The 20,388-nt window shown below is 41.8% G+C and overlaps 1 protein-coding gene and 1 long non-coding RNA gene across 8 annotated transcripts in view; one reads left to right on the top strand and one right to left on the bottom strand.

Annotated features, from left to right (window-relative positions):
- GALNT11 (polypeptide N-acetylgalactosaminyltransferase 11) overlaps window positions 1–6,597 on the bottom strand; it is a 43,511-nt gene extending 36,914 nt beyond the window's left edge. For 2 of the 7 annotated variants that reach the window (XM_084507340.1, XM_084507346.1), the window contains exon 1: window positions 6,471–6,597. The gene's annotated coding sequence lies outside the window, so the exon portion shown is untranslated. The other 5 variants (XM_084507341.1, XM_084507348.1, XM_084507347.1 and 2 more) reach the window with 4 other exon arrangements.
- Window positions 6,598–6,702: 105 nt separating this feature from the next.
- Window positions 6,703–9,073, top strand: LOC311430598. The gene is made up of 2 exons (XR_014688898.1): window positions 6,703–6,821; window positions 7,383–9,073. It is a non-coding gene; the product is annotated as an uncharacterized lncRNA (long non-coding RNA).
- Window positions 9,074–20,388: the final 11,315 nt, after the last annotated feature.

The raw sequence follows: 20,388 nt of genomic DNA, 5'->3' as shown, positions 1-20,388 counted from the left end.
GCTTTCCTATGACAACAGGCTGATCTGGAGGGGGTTCAGGACATGAACTCGACAAGGTTATTCCTCATTTCACTGCACAGACCGCCCAAAAGCACTGTTAGTACTTCTTTTTTTACTTAAAAAAAGAAGTGAGGTCATTTTACTGCCACTTACCAGAGAAGCATAATCAGCAAGCGTATTTCTAAGGAATCTTTCATCATAGCATCAGTGGATCAGACCTCAGTAAAACTAGAGAAAGCCATCATTGAGTTTGTATACAAATTCCACAAACTCCTTTACTCCCGATTTTCCGAATCACTAGCAATTTGAAGACTTCCACATTTTGACCGCAGTTTTCTAGGTATGCTTTCTGCTCAAATGCATCTTTTTAGAAAATTCTTCAAAGTGCTCTGAGCTTTTTTTTCCAGCTTTCTACAAGCAGAGTGAAAACATTATCCAGTTTAAAAAAAAAAACAGAAAAAATTAGAAACTTAATTTGGCAGCCCTCCTGCCAGAAAAGCTGGCAGGAGATTTGGCAATAAAACAGACCTCACTGAAGTACTTTGCAGTGAGGCAGTGAAAATTGGAGTTGACTGGGCTCAGCTTTAAGCCTGTGACTACTGACCATAGATATTTTTTTTGCAAATCCTGATTCTGCAGTTACCTCCAAGCAGATATCCCCTTGTGCAGAGATCAGTACTGAAATCAACAGCTGCATACAAAATATGCATTTGCAAACTCAGACTAGAAACTTCATTAAAAAAAACTTTACCTGAGCTTGTATAAACTGCAAAGCTGCTGCAATTACTTTATTTCCTACAGAACTAAGAACTCTGTAATGCTGACTTAATGAGGATGGTTAAGTTGCACCTTGCCCTACAGCATTATGTTACAGAATTCACTACGACTTCCGAGCCTATTTCCCACAAATCCTACAAGGCTGATTCTTTTTTTTTTTTTTCTGGAGGATTTTTGTTTTCAAAATGCAGAAACTTACGTAAACAAATATGACAGCAGTGCTACGTTTGCAGCCCAGGCGCGTTGCATTCGCTTACAGTCAGCTGCCAGAAATTGCCACAGGCAGGCAACAGGAGGCGGCGAGCTGCTCGCTGCGGCTCTGCAGTCTGCATGTGCAGCTCGCTTTGGTCAGCCCTGCACCAAACATCTCCGTGGAGCTTGAGCAACTGATATTAGTGCTCAAAGATGTATTTGTTTAAAGCAAAAAGGTAAAACCTAGCACTACAGCTGTGAGGGAGGTGAAGACAAGTTAGGGCTTAAATCCACAAAAGCTGGCATACCTGTGATCGAAGATGTTTTGCTCATTCTCAGCTGCTTACTTTCATCCTCTCAGCTTTTAACTCATTTAATACTTTAGAAGCTGAGAGAATGAGTTAACTCCTAGTGAGGTTCTCTGTACTATGAAGAGACAGCAGAATCTTAGTGAGATCCCCCATGTCTTACAGCCTGGCTTCTCCCGCATGGTTGGCCATTGCTAAAACACACAGAACTGCAAGAAATGCTAAAAGCAGTGTGTTTAATTGAACCCGATGTCCATTTGCATTTCTCATGTCCAGAAACAAAGGTCACTTGGAGTTTTTCGCTTCAAGCTTTAGCACAGAGTCCACACCATTTGGAACAACACAACAAGAGACTTTTTTTTTCCTCTCCAGTAAGGAGCTTTTTCAGAAACCCTCCCATCTTCTTGCTTGTGGATCTATTTTCACAACAGAAGTTAAAAGTCACTTCCGCACACTAGTTTCTCTCTAGTTCTCCCATTTTCTCACTGTCTCAAGCCATTAATACTAGAGAGGAAGCTTGATGGTACAAACCAACTCCATCTTCTCCCTCCAGCTCCCGGACTGAACCAGGACACCCACATGGTTAAGGCATCAGATGGAGCCACAGGCTGTTCTGGTTGAACTATTTGCTCTGCTACGAATTTTGATGAGATCCTTGGAAACTCACTGCCTCAGTTCCTCCTGTTAAACCCAAACGATGCATTAAGGCAAACACATCAAAGGTTCTGTGGGCACAATAAGCAGAAATAACACAAATATCAAGTGAAACTCTGGGTTAGAAGAGCAAGAACTCATTCTTGCTTCTCCCCGAAAGAGCCCACCTGTAAACTCTTGCAGAGGAGACACTCTTTTCACTTTCTTAATAAAATCCAGTAATACAAACAAAAGAGGTACCTACCATTACTGCTACAACCCTATCTATAGATGGAGTCAATGAAGACACTTTCAGTCATGCATATGAACTAAGCTATTAAGTTTAATAAAAACTTATATTGCTAAATATTGTATTTGACAGTAGGGTAGGGAGTTTTCCAAACGCATCAGCAAACAGACCTTCTATGGGCATGTTTCTGGGGAAAAAAAAATGTGGATTTTAACTCCTGGATTAGAGTGATAAATCACCAGCATGCAGATTTCACACTGTCTGTATGGAAAGCAAACTTGTGCAAGTTATGCCAATATTTAATTTTCTTTTTCATTTCCTTCTACATGTTTGTAAGGACAAGCTTCCCTCCTCTTCCAAGGAAAGTCCTTCTCCATCCCCTACTGGTCACTTCTCTTCTGCTTATCTATTGCCAACGCTTTTAATACAAAAACATTCTCACGATTTCGATGTTGAAATCGAGGATGTTGCAATAGCACTGTTGATCTGCTGTTCTTTCGTTTTCCCATTTCAGTAGAAGTCACAGTTTCCAACTCACTGATAGTGCAGAGGGTTAGCATGGAATCCAAGACTTAGTTTGCTCTTGTTTCACAAGCCATGAGTCTCAGCATCTGCTGAAGCAAGAGATAAGACATGCTAACTGCCAAAATTAAGGTATTCCAAGGAACAGATGACTAAAGAAAGCACTTCTAAAAAGCAAACTCCCCAACAAATGCATAAGAGGTGTCAACAGGACCCATAAAATCATCTGTTCTTGACGCTACACTTCAGAAATTAGCAAAATAGTCAAAATACCTATAAAGATTGATTTATAAGGAGATGTGCATCAGAACAGGATAGAGTTCTGTGCTTCCTGGAAGAGGATCTCTCTTAATTCAGCTCACCTTTGAGGTTTAAAGCATCTAATTTAACCCTTGTCTGCACAAGAAAATCCATGCCACTTAGCCAAGCAATGCTTGGACGGCTTTATATAAACTAAAACCAAGACCTCTAGATGCTCTTAGCATTCATTAAGCACTTGTTTAAATCAGCATGTCACATAGCCATCATTTACTAAGGAACCCTGCTTTCTGCGTGCCTCTGCAGGTCTGTTAGCTGAACCTGTCCATTTAAAATCTGACTTCTTAAACAGTGCTGCACCTTACGGCTTGAATCTCAGGAATTACACAATTAAGTTACTGCAGATAAGCAGCTACCTCGTGTTAATGTCTCTCCTACGCTTCTTTGTGCACATACTCCTTCCCTCTTGCATGGCAAGAGAAGTGATTTCCATTCAGGTAGCTTGCTCCACGCCAAGAGGGATTAGAGAGACCATGCATGCCAGCAGAGCCGATAAGGTATCAACTTGTCAGTCAGTGCAAACGCTCAGCCTCCAAAATGCAGAACCTTGCACAGCTACTACCTCCACAAGAAAGAAAACCACAACAGCTCACCTGCCCTGAGCTCAGTTATTTGCCAGCAAAGACATCTAATTGCCCACCTGCGAGCATTACAGGTTAGTGGGGTATAGACTCCTCCCTAGCCTGCACATCTATTTCTTGCTCACATGATAAAACAAAGTACAAGTAGGAAATCCTGAGGTTCCCCATATTAGGGGTTTGGAAAGAGAGTGGAAAAGTTGATTTACCCCTGAGGGCTATAGTCCAGTTTCAAAAACGTGAAGAGCTGCAAGAAAACCTAGACCACACAAGAAAAGGCAGAGATACAGCACATCACTCTTACAGGCATTTCAATCCATACTTTCTATTTTGGTAACACCATCAGCTGTTTAACCCACAGGTTTGTATTTTCACAGCATGGTGAAGGAGTTCAGAAGGTCATACAGCAATATCTGAAGCTTAGTAGGCTTGAAGTCAGCTTTTGATTGAAGCAGTATCAACAGCTTCCTAATTCTGCCCTTTTTTCTTGCACCGTATTACTGGTTTTTACAATAAAGGATTTACACTAATTACACAATGCTGACTCACACCAGAAACGTGCTGGAGCACAGCTGAAAGATGTGGTAGATACCATTAACTTTTATGCAAAACGAGCCAAACAAATCCATTTTCTCATGCTGCTAAACACTGCTTTAACAGCCAAAGGCTCTGTACTAACAGTACTTGATACATTAACACAGTAGCTGCAACAGCAGATGCATTCTTCTCCGTAACCCACCATATGTTTTGAAATGAAACCTCAGATAAGGATCAAGATAGTTTCCATCTCCCACAACCTAACAGGGATTGAAAGACTTCACCCCTGTAATACTTTTTTGAGGGGAAAAAAAAAAAAAAAAAAAAAAAAAAAAAACCAAAAAAACACATGAGTTCCTGCACTTGAAATACACGGGCCTATTCTTGCTCTTTGACAGCAAGAAACGGAGTTGTATTGCAGCATCTCTCCAAAATGTAAGTTACTTGAGTTTAGGAGATACCCATAGCTATGGTACTGCCTAGTCAGACAGACAGAACAGTTTAGGAACTGTCACTGAAAGGAACAACTTTCCCTCAGTTTCACAGAATTACAGAACAATTGAGGTTAGGATGGTTCTCTGGAAACCCCAAGCCCCCTAAATTTGACCTTGTCCTTTCAGCTGGAAGCCTCCCTTTACTTCCCTGTCCCTGTAATCAACATATGGCTGCTCAGACCACACCATTTTACAGTATGCTCCAAGGCAGGGCAACTTAATTAAGAACGATCCTCCCTCTGTTCTTTCCACCCCTGCAGTATGTATGCTCTTCTCTCTTGCTTGAAGACACAAGTTGCCCAGATTTACCACCTACTCAGATACTTCTGTTCTTCTCATCTGTATGACCTTGCCCTGCTCCCCACACAGGCACTTTACCTGCAACAGAAACTTTTGTTTCTGTAGCATTTACTATCAAGAAGATACTTTGTATAGAACAGTTTGCTACATTAATAATTCACCACTATTTCCCTCGGTAGGCTGTTTTGGGGGCTTTTTTCCTCTAAAAAGCCTGAGTCACACGTACTGTTATTTTACACCGCTATGAGAAGGACGATCCAAGCTCACTCATTCCCATCAACACAGTAGCTTACCAGGAATTCCTTCCAGTTTTACACCCAGGTATAACTGGGGTATCGACACGCCTGCTCCAAAGCAAAGTAATCATACAGCAGAAGGCACACACCAGGCCCTGAAACCTGCAGCAAGAACCTCTTAACCCAAAACGTGTCACGTAGCCTGCTGGTTTCCTCCTCCAAGGCTGCGAGACGAAGGCTCATTAGAGCTGCAGTGCTATTTCTTCCCTTCCCTGCTGCAGAAGAGCTCCTGAAACTCCACAGGAGCTTATCTTACCCTGAGACGAGGAAGAGCTTATGCAGAAGGCACGCGGTTCTTCAGAGGCGGTTTTACTGGGGGAGGCCAATCACTTGCTAATCAAAAGCCTCTTATCTGGAACCACCTGGGCCGTTAGGATGATACAACGGGGCCTAGAAACTCCAGCCAGGTGGTTTTATACGTGCAGAGACATTCTCCAGAAGGCAGCAAGGCAGAAACACAGCCAGGAGAGCTGGGTGCCATCCCCCCCGAGCCCTCGGGTCCTCTTAAGTTAACCGGGGATGCCTGCGAACAGTTCCCCATTAAGACGGGATCCATAAAATAAATAAATAAGAGGCAGATGCTATCTCAGAAAGTATTCGAAATATTTCGTGTCGCTTACAGGCTGCTGTAAGTGAGGACAGATGGGAAGGGGTCTTACTTGAAAAGCATTTTTAAGAGAAATTAGGTGGATCAGCAGAGAGCTGCTGCCCACCTGTGTAGTTAGCACCCTGGCGTGAGGAGGTTTCACCGCTGTCAGAAGCAGAAACCTGCACTCCCAACATGATAAAAGGGATAAAACACTGATTATTCACAGAGCAGCAGCAAAACCAGGCCCCGATTTGGGGGGATTTTCCCTTGGGAAGAGCAGGGGCTGCGCTGCCGAGCCTTTGAGGCCACTGTCCCCGGGGGGGGCACGGCGACACGGGGCAGGTGGCGGCACAGGCACCGTGAGCCCCCCGGATAACCTGAGGGGGGGCTGCTGCTGTCGGCTGCCACCATCCCACCCCACAGCCCCCTCCAGGAGCCGCAGACCGAAGAGGAAAATCCCCCACGGCAGCGCCGAGGGCTGGAGCCAGGCGAAACAGCCTGAGGGGAGGGCGGAAAGGGAGCCGCGATGTCGCCGAGCCCGCGCTGGAAGCCACGGGAACGACAAACGAGATGAAAATCCAGCGACCCCAAGGCAACCGGGGACCGATCGGGTCCCTCATTCCCCCTTCCCAGGGGCTACCCTTCGCCCTGGGGCTGCCCCTCGCCCCGCACTCACCGCGGCGGCGGCATGGTCCCTCCGCCCGCCCCCTGCCCTCGGTAGTGGCGGCGGCAGCGGCTCGCCCCACAGCAGCACCACGTAACCGCTGCCTCCTCCTCCTCCTTATTCTCCTCCTCCTCCTTTTTTTTTTTTTTTTTTTTTTTTCCCCTTCCTCCCCCTTTTTTCTTCCTCCTCCTCCTCTTCCTCCCCCACGTGACGCGGCCGGGGCGCGGCCGCCATGACGGGGGGGGGGTGAGGCGGCTCGAGAAGATGGCGAGCGCTGCGGGCGGAGGGCTTGTGGCAGGGTTTTTCGCCCCTTTTTTCTCCTCCATGAGCTGTGCGCGGCTCCGAAGCACCTCAGGGGGTCAGGTTGGGTGGATTCAGTCTCCCCACCCCGGGGTTAGGGTTGGGTTTGTTCGGTTTTGCTACCCTCAGCTGCTGTACCTTTTTGCACAGCCCTGAGGGTGATAGCCAGAAGCTCGCTCGCAGTTTTTTCCGAGGGCAAAAACCCTCTCCAGTCCCTCAGCTTTAAGCTTTATGGTCTTAAAGGGTGTCTGGAAGTGCTTGTAGGGCTCTGAAGGGGAGAAAAGAGGCAGCTGGAGGTCAGGCTGGCAGGGGATGTCTGGGTTAAATAGCGTGGGTTTCCTTGCCGTGGAGTTATCTGGCGTGTGTGGGACTAATTTCATGCCCTGAAGAAATTACAAATACCTGCCTGACACTAGCAGCTGCCCTAGCAGAGAATATTCAGTAGCACCTCTGAAATTTGTTCTTCTTTCTGTGTATAATTAGTATTAAACTGTGAGAAAGAATAGGTCTAGAGGTTGATGGGTTAGTTGCCTAGAAAACAAAAGTCTGAAATCGGGCCCCAGCTGTTCATTTATAAAGTTATTATTACTCTTATACTTCTGACCCAGTGATTATCACCTGCAGAATGGAGCAGTTCGGCAGGAAGACGAAGAAAGCTGACGAAGAAGCTGAGAGAAATCAACCACAACAATGCTGAAATAACCTGAGCATTGCAGTTAAAGCACACCTACCGGGACAAGAGTTGACATCCTGCCAGGTGGAACGGAGTGTTGAGCTCTCAGATCTTTCAGATCCAGAGAAAAGTGATCTAACCACTGATTTTCAGACAAAAGAGTGGTGGGGCAGCTTCACCACTCACCTGTATTTGTGCAGAACCTGACTTGGTGGGTGTCCTTTGAGGAGTGATACTGGAAGGCATTTTGAGTTTGTAAACCCTGGCAAGGTTTAGGAATGAACTAAGTGTTGACTTCCTGACAGCATAGTCAGGACTGGAAGCTTTTCTGAGCATACCCACATGCAAAAACTTGAGCTGCCTGCACCTTTTGCTTGCTGCTGAATGACATTTTGAGGATGGCAGGTTTTATTTTAGTGAAGTGCAAATTAAACAACGTTGACACACCTGAGTCCATTATTTGGAGCATATTGGCCCTGGTATTCAGACATTACAACAAGGTGCTTCATAATAACACAAGCAGAACAGAATAACAGAACTTGTCAAAAAAACTGTAGCTATAGCATTGAAGTACAGGGACCAAAAGGGCAGCATGTAATCAGAAGCTCCAGTAAGAGAAAAAAAGGAGTGACAGTCCATGGAGGAGTTAGCTGGCAGATGGCAAGGAGGCAGCAGTGATCAAGATGAAAGTAATATGTGCAATTAAATGAGATAGCATCCCCATCAGCCAGCTTCTCATAATTCCTATTTCATAATGGCTAATATACAGCTTTGATCTCTCATTCGTAATAATTTAGCCTGAGGATTGTAGGTGTGTGTTAAGCTGTTTTAAGTAAAAGCAGTCTCAGTGCATATGCTATCTGCTTTCTGCAGAATGATTATCCTTGTAGTCCTTCTAGTTTGGACAGTTCTTCCCTACCCTGTAATTCCAGGTATTTAATCTACCCAAATAGCTATTTTAGTTCTTGCTGAAAAGATGTTCCTTGGTGCCTGGATTATCATTTTATTAACAATTAATAAACTGCTACTTCTTAGTGTCATTCACTGTAAGGACCTTGAGACATACGTCATTTCTCAATCCCTGATAATGACAATCTTTCTAGCCCAATTGTTTAATATGCTCTACAATAAGTCATTAGTTTAACTAATCGCTCCACTTCCTATATGTTCACAGCAAGGGACAAGAATTCATGTAAAAATGCTGGCTAGAAATAGCAACCTGAAGTAATACTATGTCAGTATGGCTTACAGTCAGAATTTGGGATCCATAAGTACTCAAGCACTGAAATTTCATTTATTAAATGTTCCTTCTGTTGGCACATCTTGGACACAGAAATGATATGAGGAAGAGACACTGAGCTACAAAAGATATTCTGTACGCCCTGTCTAATTTCTTAAATTGTCTCTTCTACTTTATGAAAAAGAAGAGGAATATCCCCAGATAGAATTAATGTATATTATTCTTCTAAATCCAGATCATTCAGAACAAAGTTGACCACCTGTGATAGAGGAGACTGGAGGAAACACCAACTGTTCTTTTAATAACTGGGATAAATTGCATTTGTTTCAGTGATTTCCTGTATAATAGTTTGTGTAGGGGCTGTTCATGACTAAAGGCAGAGTCTGCGCATTGCCTAGTAGAGTTTATACATGATTACACTTTCGAATGAATAAACAAGCCCTTGAAAGCACTGGCCTTTTTTTTTTTTTTTTTTTTTTTTTTTTTTTTTTTTTTGTGTGTGTGTGTGTACTTAAGCAAACAGGACACATATCTGGTTGCTCCCCAGATTTCCCTTCCAGTTATTTTTGTTAAATATCATTATTTTTTTTTGCCCACTTTCCAAAAGAGAGAAGGTCAAATGAAAATTCAGAGTATGTATGTATATGGGTTTGTCTGATCTGTTCCTTCTTCTCAAATGCTCTCAAACTCCTGGGCCATTTTCAACAAATTTGAAAGTTAGGGGAGATCTTGAAGAGATTATATTCTGAACAGCTTTGCAAAAATAGATGTCTAGATAGAAGAGGGAAACTATTATCTACTACTGAGGAAAAGCCTGTAGAACAAGTTCATCCCACATACCCTTACATTCATTAGTAGCGCACAGGAAAGAATCTGTGGAGCTGTTGTGGCTAGTCTATTGAAAATATCAGTTCTGTGCTCTGTAGTAGGTGAAAAGGCTAAGAGGATGTTAGGTATGTTAGGACACGAGCAAAGAATAAGACGGGATACTGTTGTAAAACCTGAAGTGCTTGGACATGTTGAACATTGTAAGGAATTCTCCCTAAAGCACAAAGAAAGGTACAGAGAAAAATGACAAGTTGATTAAAGATATGGAATTGCCTCCTTAGAAAAGCATGAAGCTGATCAGACCTGTGGAACTGCTTCTCTAAAAATAGTTGAAATAAACTAGAACAATTTAACCTGGAAAAGAACTATGAAGGAGTATGGTAATGGTTTAAAGTCTTCTGTTGTTGAAAAAGTGAACTGTGTTTCCTGCAGCACGAGATTTAGGTATCTTGAGTGAAATTTTCAGGTAATGAATTGAAAAGAAGCAAAGAATGTTTGCTCTTGAGTTACAGTTGTAAATTGCTGCAAGTATATCATGGAGGTCAAAAGTATAAAAACTCTCCTGAGCGGATTAGAAATGGAAATGGAAAAAATGTCCTTTGAGGCACGTTAAGCATAATGCTAATGCAGCTGCCAGCTCAGGAAATCTCCAAGTAAAGGGGTGGGTTCAGCTGGCAGATTAACTAAAACACCTAAATTTGGGTTTCAGTGTGTAGGTGTCTCCATGTGAGCCAGATGTCTAAGATCCCTTTGTACTCAGTAGAGAACTCATGTGGGATTTAGTTACATAAATGCGTGCATCTAATTCCATTTTAGGCGTTGCAGAGGTTCCTACCTGGCCTCCAGCTCCTGTTCCAAGAAGATGCAGGTCTCCTTAAAAAAGAAACAACAACAAATGTCATATCTGTCAGTCTCATGTGGATCTCTTTCTCAGACCATCGTAGCTGCAACTAAGCTGCTGGTTAGCAATCTGAACCCTGCTCGTAGTTGATGCAGCAAGCTACTCAGATCACCTTAAAGTAAATGTATCGGTGTATTTTTCGACGTCTGTGTAACTCTCTACTTCATTAGCTGTGTTGGGTAGTTCTTTATTGGCTGTAGGAAGAACTTAGACTCACATGAAGGTGTCTATGTGGAGATACTGCAGTCTAGGTATCAGAACTTAGAGGTTTTGTCAGGATGTACCAGAAGGTAAACTTGCTTGACTTTTATTATGCTATTTCCTCAAGTTTCTTTAGCTAGTCAGACCACTGAGATGATTTGGCTGGTACTGATTTAAGGGAAGAAGACAGGAGATAACATATGAAAAACCTTCTTAAGACACTCAGATGTTACTGATAATAATGATTATGTGAAACTTTAGATTTGTAGTGCCATTAGATCCTGTATCTGAAAACACACACACACACATATTTATTTATTTATTTATTTCACAAAGGTAAATCAAAATCAGTTTGGTTGATGCCAGACTTCACACTCTTTTGTGAATCAGACCAGTTTGATTTTGTTAGAATATCAGAACTTGCCTATGGAGAATTTAGGCTAAGATTCAGGCTAAAGAAATTAAGTAAAAAATAAGTAGAAAAGCCAAATGATAAGTAGATGACTTGGAAAGCAGAAGAAATTTTCTTCTCACTCTGTATCACAGGTGGAAGTGATATACACTTCACTTGGAAGCCAGGAGCAGCAATATGGTGTATTTGGTATGAAGTAGTGATTTAACAAAGTTTATGTAGTAGTAATTTAACAAAGTTTATGCAACTTAACAAAGCTCCGTTGATGGAAAGGCACACTGGGTTATTTCCAGGATTGAAGACAGAGTAAGTCAGATGTGCTGGGGAGCCCCTCCTGTTTATCACAAAATTCAGAGAGGACCCTCTTGCTTTCTAAGTTCTTGCTTAGAAGAGCCTAGGTGCAACTGGATCCTGTCCTAGTCACAGACTTGGTCAGTGGTGTATGTTTAAAGGATTACACATGCACAGTTAATCGAAGATACGATCTTAGTGCTGCTTACAAAGTTTAGCGTGGTATTAGTTACCGAGGGTCTTTTGCAGAAAGGAATCTCCCAGTGTTGCGTGATCTCTGCGGCAGGCATAACCTCGAGAGGCAGCTCTGCTCAAAAAAAAACTGCACTCTGCTCTGCAGGAGAGCTCAAAGGGCTCTTGGGCTTCTCACCACTTGGGGTAAGGCAATGGACTAATAGCCATATTTGCAAACCAGCTGCAGGTATTCGTTTCTGCCAAATTTGGCTTGTGTTGGACATTCATCAACTGTGGTTAGGTGGGTGCATTGCTCAAATTAGCCTTTGGCTAGTGTGGTGTTGTCTGTCTCCACCAAATCCACTTTGAGACGGATGCAGCCATCACAACCAGACACATCCATCACATCTCCCACCGGTGGTTATTGCTTGAGCAGGATTATCATAGGTCAGGCTGGGGACGTGGGGGAGGAAGCAGACTATCACAGTCTCTAGCACTTAAAATAACTCATTTTCCAGTTAGGATAACAAATTTTTTAGCACTAATGCTGTCCTGTTGGGCTGGGCTTATTTAATAAATAAGTCAGCATGCTTTGACTTTTTTTGGATATTTTCTGTAGAGTCTTACCAGAACTGTGGAAAAGTTGTGTTTTAGCTTTGAAGTGTTGCTTACAAAATTCTGTCTGTTTTTGGTATTCAGAAGTCCTCACTGCTAAGAGCTGGGAGCAAGATGTTACATTTTCTGTCATTTTCCTGAAATAAAACATTCCTTGGAATCTGTAAAGGGAGGTAATTGGCTAAAGATTCTGTCCAGCATTGCTCAACTGTGCTCAGATCACTTCACAAGCTTAGGGTCTGGGCCAGCCTGGGCTGATTTCTGTTCCACTTTGGTCTGTTTTGCAAAGTTATGAGGATGAAAACAATCAGTAAAACCCAGAAATCTCATAACTGAATTGGCATTTTCCCAATGAACCATACCCAGAATTTCTTTCCACCTGTGCTTTTACACCCAGGTAAGAAGAGGAAAATAATTTCTTTGTAGGGAAGATCAGTCTCACTTTCTTCTTTTTACAGATGTGGAAGTTAAAGCACAGAAAGATGAAGCTGTTTATTTGAGGTCATCCAGCAGAGCAGCCAGAGAGAGAAAAATAGAATGGAGTCCTTCAGTGCTCACTCTGTTGCATCACTCTGTCTTCCTATTTTGATGAAAATGTCTAAAATTTAATTGTCATAGGTAAGTAAATGAGAAAGATTCAGGTTTCCTGAAGCCTTTATGTATGTCACATAAACAGGGGCTAGACAGAGTTCATACTGAGACAAGAATGCTAAGGCCTGAGTTGTAGTAAATCTGTGCTGCCATCTTTTAAGTCTTTCTCATAGCTGCTCTAATGATCCTAATATCTTTCACCAAGGAATATCTTAACCTTGAGCCCAATACCTATCGTACAGCAGGATGATGAGCCTTTTTTTTTTTTTTTTTTTTTTCATACTGAAATTTAATTTTCTGCATTCTCAAAGATGGAGCTTTCACTTTCCTAGCACTGAGAAAAGCATAAAAAGAAGTATGTGTAACAGGCAAAGGGTTATCATCTGGTAATATTCATAGTTTCATTTTAGCTCTGTTTTTTCCTTTGGTTTTACAGAACTATGCTGATTCATAACCAACTGGAGGCAGTTCCTGCTTCTTTGTAGCAACTTCACTATCTGTTGTAATCACAGAATCACAGATGGATATGGTGAACCGGTCTTGTACCCCTTCTTCTTCCACGCCTCCCTCCACAGTCTGTCATTCTAGTCTGCTCTTTGTGTGATGCCCCTCCTAAAAACTTTTCAAGATGTTACAATCTTCATGAAAAACCATACAACCATTTGAAAACTGACACATTAGATCATTATTTTATTTTATTTTATTTTATTTTATTTTATTTTATTTTATTTTATTTTATTTTTTTATTTTTATTTTATTTTATTTATTTTATTTTATTATTTTTATTTTTTTCAGAAGCCTGAGATATATTAGCAATATACTTCATCTTTGTATTGTTTTTCTAAGGACGATATGTGAAATTTAATGATAGTTGGGTTTCCTATCTTATTATGTATATGTGAGAAACTGAGATCACAATCCTTACAGCTGAGAAGACAAGAATTGGAGACATGACTGTCCCTCAAGGCTCCCTCTATTAGTCTGGGTTTACTGCTTGATGACTTCATTTATTATGTGCAGTATGGTGATAAAATTTGTTCCCCCGCATCCTGTATCTATGTTATCTATTTAGATGAGAAGCACTTGTGGGCAAACACGGTTTCTTACTGGGCAATTATGTGTCACTACAAACAAGGACACCTGACCTCTCTTACACTCTGTAGGCACAGTGTCAGTACAAAAACAAAAAACAAAACAAAATCGCCATCAGCAACATACTCTTCATTGCATTACTGACTTGTGGCTTACCAGAGGAATGTGCTAGGGGTGGCCACCAAAAGCAGTCTTTCTAAAATCTAACTTTTGTAATGCCTTAAACCTGAATTCAATAAATGATGAAAACAAAGTAGAAAATGAATGTCCTAATTGGTCTATGCAGAATCAAAGCGCTGAGCAGTTACTTTTACATTTACTCATTATTTTATCATTTAAAAATATTTAAAAGCTCAGGATAATTTGGGGGACTATTAAAAAACCCTAATGCAAATAACACGACCTTTGTGTTAATGATTTTAGTGAAGGATTATTAGTAGGCAATTAAATGAATGACCGGAGGAAGCCATTATTGCGCTGTCTGAAAATGTCAAACTCTGAAAGAAGTATACAGCCTAAGGAAAATGGTGAAAATAGAAGATAAGTACTGCTAAAATCTATTCTGGACAGATATTGCACTGGACAAGGGGATAATGTAACATTCTGTGCAGGCTGCAAGATGCCCCCTGGTGTTACAAAGCTCTGCTTTTCGTTCTGTTCAGACACGGTAGCCGGTCAGAGCAGGATAAAAACATCCGAGGTGTTGATAGAGGAAAAGAAAGCGTAAATGGTAAATGGAAGCTACAGAAAGCTGCAAAGCTGGAGAAGGGGGATTGGTAGCAGTGCCATTTAGGGTCTAGCTGCCATTTGCAATAAAAAGAATCTCAGTTTTGGGTAACATTTTCAGTAGCAGGAGTTAGGGGATGCTGGGTGACAGGCAAAGAGAAGCCACAAAGGGGGTGGCGATGGGAATCACTCATGGAAATCCCAGTTTGGAAGAGGTCAGCAGTATTTTGTGGATGCAGTAGGTGGAAGGAAGGCTTGGAGAGGCTTTGGAGAGCTGCAGAAAGGTGTCTCCCTCGTCACCCTGATGTTTCTGCCATACCACCTTGAGGGTTATAGGACCCCCTGACCTGTCCTTTCCAGTCATGTCTCACCTACAGTTTCCACAAGCAGCAGTACCTCCTGTCTTCTTCTTGCTACAGCAATTTCTACTTGCTTGGGGCTGCTGAGAAAGGAAGGAGAAGCAGGGAGGGGACAGGAGAAGAGGCACTATTTCCACCAAGGGGAAAGGAGGACTAGAAAGTGCCAAGCCAAAGAGGAAGGCCTTAGGGAGCGAGGCTTTCTGTTCCTATTTCTGGGGTCAAATATCACTGCTCCTAAGGACTGCCATTCCAGTTCTGGTGCCTATTTCCCTTTCTTTTGGAGGCAGCAGTGGCTGTGTGGGCAGATGGCAGGTATGGCCTGTGTGACTTGATGTTTCTTAGTCCAGAACCATGAATAGAGTCCCTGTTTCCCCAAATAGCAGAGTTCTGACTCCTAGGACACTCTCATGCAAGAGCCCTGGTTTTCAGGTAGAGCTTTTTGTATTCAAATGCATTTGCAGACATTTAAGCAACAAATGGTAAAAGTATTCCTTGTTATGAAAATGCTAATAAGTACCTAATAGTATCCTGAATACAAGAAAGGGACAGGAAAGAAGTGGAAATTAAATATTTTCAAGGTCTAAGATCAAGCTGGATGGCATGAGGGGGATTTCCTTGTAATAGTCTTGTCAAGGAAGAGAGAAGAACATTGTAATAAGGATGAGATAAACTAAAATCTCGTTCTTGCCTCTAAACTGGCATGGCTCTTCACCAACCTTAAGTGGCCATACTTGATGCTAGCAAGTGGCTCTGTGGGGCTGGTTTTCCAGGACTCTTCTGGAAATAAAGTCACATAAACTGTGCGGAACTAAAAATGTATACACAGGACCAGAATCTAAAGTAAGTGATACTAAGGTTCAGGGGGAATTCCTACATTATAACATAGCCATTTGTAACTGGGTATTCAATATTTGCAACTTTCATTTGTAGGATCTTGAGATGGCAAAAAAAAAGACAAAAAAAAAAAAAAAAAAAAAGCAGATGTTTTCATTCACAAGCTATTTTCAATATTTTATGAATATAAAATCTCTGCCCATTTTGTATGTCCTTATGATGGAAAAAAGATCATGTCATCTCGTATCATTAAGAGAAAATACCAGGGTTTAGCTAGGTGGCTGATTTTTATGTTGACATGGTTTGGAGATTGATCAATTGTGAAAGTTTTGGTTCTCTTGTGAATTAGCTGAGTGAGGACAGGGCACTTAGGAAATGAGGGCAAAATCCCTTTGAACAGATCAGTATTGGTTGTAATAAAATTTGCAGCATTTCATTATGTAAAAATATGTTGTAAACCAAACAATACTCGTGTTGTTCTTATAGCCTTCACTGCCAAAGGAAATAAGGTCAGAAATTCAGCTTTCATTGTAATGAAAACCTCCAGTCCTTGTGGACAGAGGAATAAGACCTTGAAAATTTGACATATGTGTAAAATGTTGTCTTATATTACAAGATTAAAGTTTAAAGAGAAAGAGAGAGAGAAAGAAATCTCTTCTAGTGATTTTTAGTAAAGCCATTCTGAATTTATAAAGACCAACTCCTGTTTGTGTTAGTTCTCAGATGGGTAATACTGAGCATACGTCCCAAAGATGCCCAGTGGCACCGTACCAATTTGAGCTAAGCTGAAATACATTTTCCCTTCTTTTAAATGCAAGTTTCTGCTCTACCATATTATAGAGCCATGTTATCTGGGAGTTGCAAAGCAATACCAGATGGTGGTTAGATGTAGTTTGGCTGGAATTTGCGGTTTCTCTTGTCTAGCCACATGTTTCACCACTTGCAAGCTTCTAAATTATATTGTTCAATTATTTGTCTCCTTGGCTCAATATTCTCTTTCTCTTCTGATTTGGTGCAATTCTTCATGCTTTCACTAGGTGGGTCCCCACAACAGTACACAGGGTGAGCAATGTGTTGAATAGCCTGAATTCCTTTTGGGAAATGTATCTCCCAGTTGGTTTTATTACCACTTTTTGGGCAGAAGTTCACTGCCCCACATGTTCTGATGTGCAATTTAGTGATTTCAAAAACAGATTGAGTGCTGCAAAGTTGTCATGAAGGGACTGGATTTAGGGATCTTCCTAAGATTATTCCCTCCTAATGTATCTGTTTCAACTGGGGTTTAAAACAAATGTGCTCTTCTTGTAGCCAGTTGTGTATAGCCATATCAAACTTTGCAATCATTTTACCTTCCAAAGGGTGATGCAAAGCTGGTTGGTTAGCAACATCAAATATATTCCTTCCTTCCAAAATCAGAAGTTAGCCAGCATGTCTTAAATGCTTTGTGATTTTCCACACTAGCCAAAACAACAAAAATCAGTATCCTTTTCCATGTGTGTTAGGTATTTACTGTCTACACAAGATTTTTTAGCTAAAATCTTCAGAAATTTTCTTTCCAAGTACAATTGCTTTATATGAGTGGGTACTAATATCAAATATATATACATATTTACTCCCTAAACCTGACCAAAACAAAGTCCAAACAGAAAAGTTTAGTTCTTTCTATCCCATAAAGCCCCATGAAGAAGATAAAGGGGAAAAAAAAAGTGAGAGACTAACAATATTTCTTAATGTCCTGTTAGAAAGCCAGTGTAACCCAAAGGTGGGTAGCATAAGAGGTCGACGCGTGTATGTTGTGAGCATTTGTTATGCTCCCCCAGACAGATTCTGAATGTGATTCCTGCCTGTTGCAGCACCCATCTGTCACATTAACCTGGGAGAAAACTGCAAGTCAGGAACAGGGCAGCTATTCAGCCTGCTAATTCTCATAGTTAGGGCTGTATGGTCTTTAAAAGTCCTGGTGCTCTGAATGAGGACGCACGCTACATGTACTGTCTCGGGTTGTCTTCACCCTGCTCTGAATGAGCATCAATTAGCCTTCAGAAAGCTCTGTATTGTCAGGTCCAGGCTGCTTCTGACATTCAGGCTTGTATACATAAAGCTCTCTCTCTATAGTATAGTCTGTAGTGTTATCTTCAGACTGAGTAACCCCTGGGTGGCTTATCAGTTACCTTTCAATGTCTACTTCTCATACCTTGGCACCTACAGAAAGAAGAGTGAAACAGCCTAGGTAATTATTGTGAGGCTAGTTTTACTTTTTCCTCTTCCTTCATTCCCTCTCTTATCCAGGCTCATTAGGTGAATCTATTTCATCTGCTTATTTGACATGGTAAGCCAATTCATCTGGAAGTCTAGCAAGAAATGCAAATTTTGACTGAACTAAAGGTTTTGTTTCATGGGATCTATGTTTAGAGGGCAAAGAAAGGGTTCAGAAAATTCTTGCATTATGTATGACAAAGATAAACTGAAAACTAAAATAGTTTCTTTTCTTGCTCTGTGACTAAGTTGTATTAAATAAAGCTGATATTCATTATTGAATATATTTAAACTCAGGAAACCTTGGTCCATCAAATAATGAATGTCAGACAAGACAAAGACTGCCGCAGTACACAGTGGCACAGTAGTGCTTAATGTCAGAGATCTGGCTTAAAATTGATCCTCAGCAGTGGCTGTAGCATCTGATTTCCTGGTTTTAGCAAGTAAGTAGGTAGAATTTTCTGTGTTTTACCAAAACCAGGTTTAATCATCTCCTTGGCTTCATTTTGATGGCAAGAATCCCAACTTGGAAAAAAATAGCTACTGTATACTTTCAGTTTACTTGTGTCTCTAGGTGATGGTTATGAGCTCCAGTAGTTATCTCTTCATCATCAGCCTACTATCAGTTGCAATCTCCATTCTTCAGCTCTGGGCCAAATCTACCTTTAGGCTGAGTACAAATGCTCGAGGAATCCAGGGCAACGTGGAACAGTGAGAAATTCTCACAAAACCTTGGTTTACGTTTAGAAAGTTCTTGTGTACCTGAGCCCAGAGAATTGATCTGGGAGGGGGATCTCCTGCTCTCCTCAATTAGAGTCACTGTTCTGCTTCCCTGGGAAATTACACGAGGTGTAGTGGGAGTACTTGTCATTTCTACTTCCAGAGTTTGAAGCCACAAAGCCTCACATACTGTATGAGGTTGGTCTGCTCACACTTGTCTGGCACCATCGTTTCCTCTGGGAAAATGGCAAAAGCAAATAGCAACTTGCCTGTTTGCATGTAGGCGTGATCCTCCTGAGAACATATAATTTGGCACCGTGTGCAACTAAGTTCAAACATCCTCAAGCTATGAGTTGTTGACAACATCTCTCAGAATAGACACATAAACTATGAAAAGCAGTTTTGGTGCTGTGTTATTTCAACCTTACCTTCAAAAATTGTAATTGTTCCCAAGTCACTAAGTCACCCCGGTTGGTGAAATCTGCTTACAGCAGAGGATGTCACCACGTAACCCTTGCATTTGCCCCTCGTCTGTAGGCAGAGGGTAACAAGACTTAACCAGCCTCAGCAGCATCCAGGGAAATGCAAAGCACACGTGTGCATTGGCGAATGCTTATGTGTGACTGCCCCACAGTGGCTGTGCCTACAAAGGGTTCAGTCCTTCAGGCCTCACAATAAAGGGAACAGTGCGACATCTGACATGTCAAATAACGGTGAGTTCTCAGTCAGATTATTAGTTAATTAGTGGAAAATGGGCATTGTGTTTGGGCTGTTTTCTTGTTTACTACTCAAGATTTGAATATGATTGGCATAGCTGGCGGTGTCATGTCTATATTCCTAGTGAAGGTCTTGTTCCTCCTTTATAGGAGGTTGAATAGCAGTACTTCAGAAGGAGGTAAGTAGACCATATAAATATTCCAGGGCCTCTCAAGAGGGAGTCAGCAAGCGAATCTTGGCTACAACACAGAAAAATTGAGAGTTGTTAACAAAGGGGATTAAAGTAGTAGGCATCCTCTGGGCTATAGCAGGATTTAACAAATGCCTGCGAATTTAATGTTCAATAGGACTCCAAGGCAAAGCTTGACTAGAACTTGGAATTGGCACAGAGGGAGAAGAGAAAGCAGGCCAGGATCATGTTACTCATCTGATTGCAAAGGGCTCTGTTTTCAGCGCTGCCCCCAGGGCTTTACCTGATGTATCCAAATAGAAGATGTCTGCCCTTCCCACCCTGCAATCATTCATACATAAACAACCTCTAAATACTTTTCTGACTGCTCTGCCAGTTTCAGCTCTTCTTGCTTATTCGGTGCCTGCTCTCCTTGCCAAAACAACAAACTGAGTATGTGTGGGTTGTGGTTGGGGGCAGAGGCAGGCAGCAGCGGTCTGCTCATTTCCTTTGTTTTTCATGTCTCTCTTTGGCCTCTCCTTGGGTAAAATCCAGGGGATGGATCATCGCTGGTTCCATCTTGATGCAGAAGGAACAGGCATCCCTTTTGAAACAATGACAGCTTTATGAAGCTTGACTGTCTCAGCCAAAGTCTTGATGCTATCATCAGACGTGTCTTTCTTCCCAGTCCCTGCAGGTGACTGCAGCTGGCAGCAGATCTTTGACAGTCGGATTCTGTATGTTATCTCCATTGGACCAAGCCTTTAAATAATTGGATAGGAAGATCTGGGGAACAGATATGCTATTTCAAGGCATAAATAGCATCGTGCT

Source organism: Aythya ferina (assembly GCF_964211825.1).
Source record: "Aythya ferina genome assembly, chromosome: 2".
Taxonomy (NCBI): domain Eukaryota; kingdom Metazoa; phylum Chordata; class Aves; order Anseriformes; family Anatidae; genus Aythya; species Aythya ferina.
The sequence above is the reverse complement of the archived record's forward strand: the minus strand, read 5'-3'. Positions and strand labels throughout refer to the sequence as shown.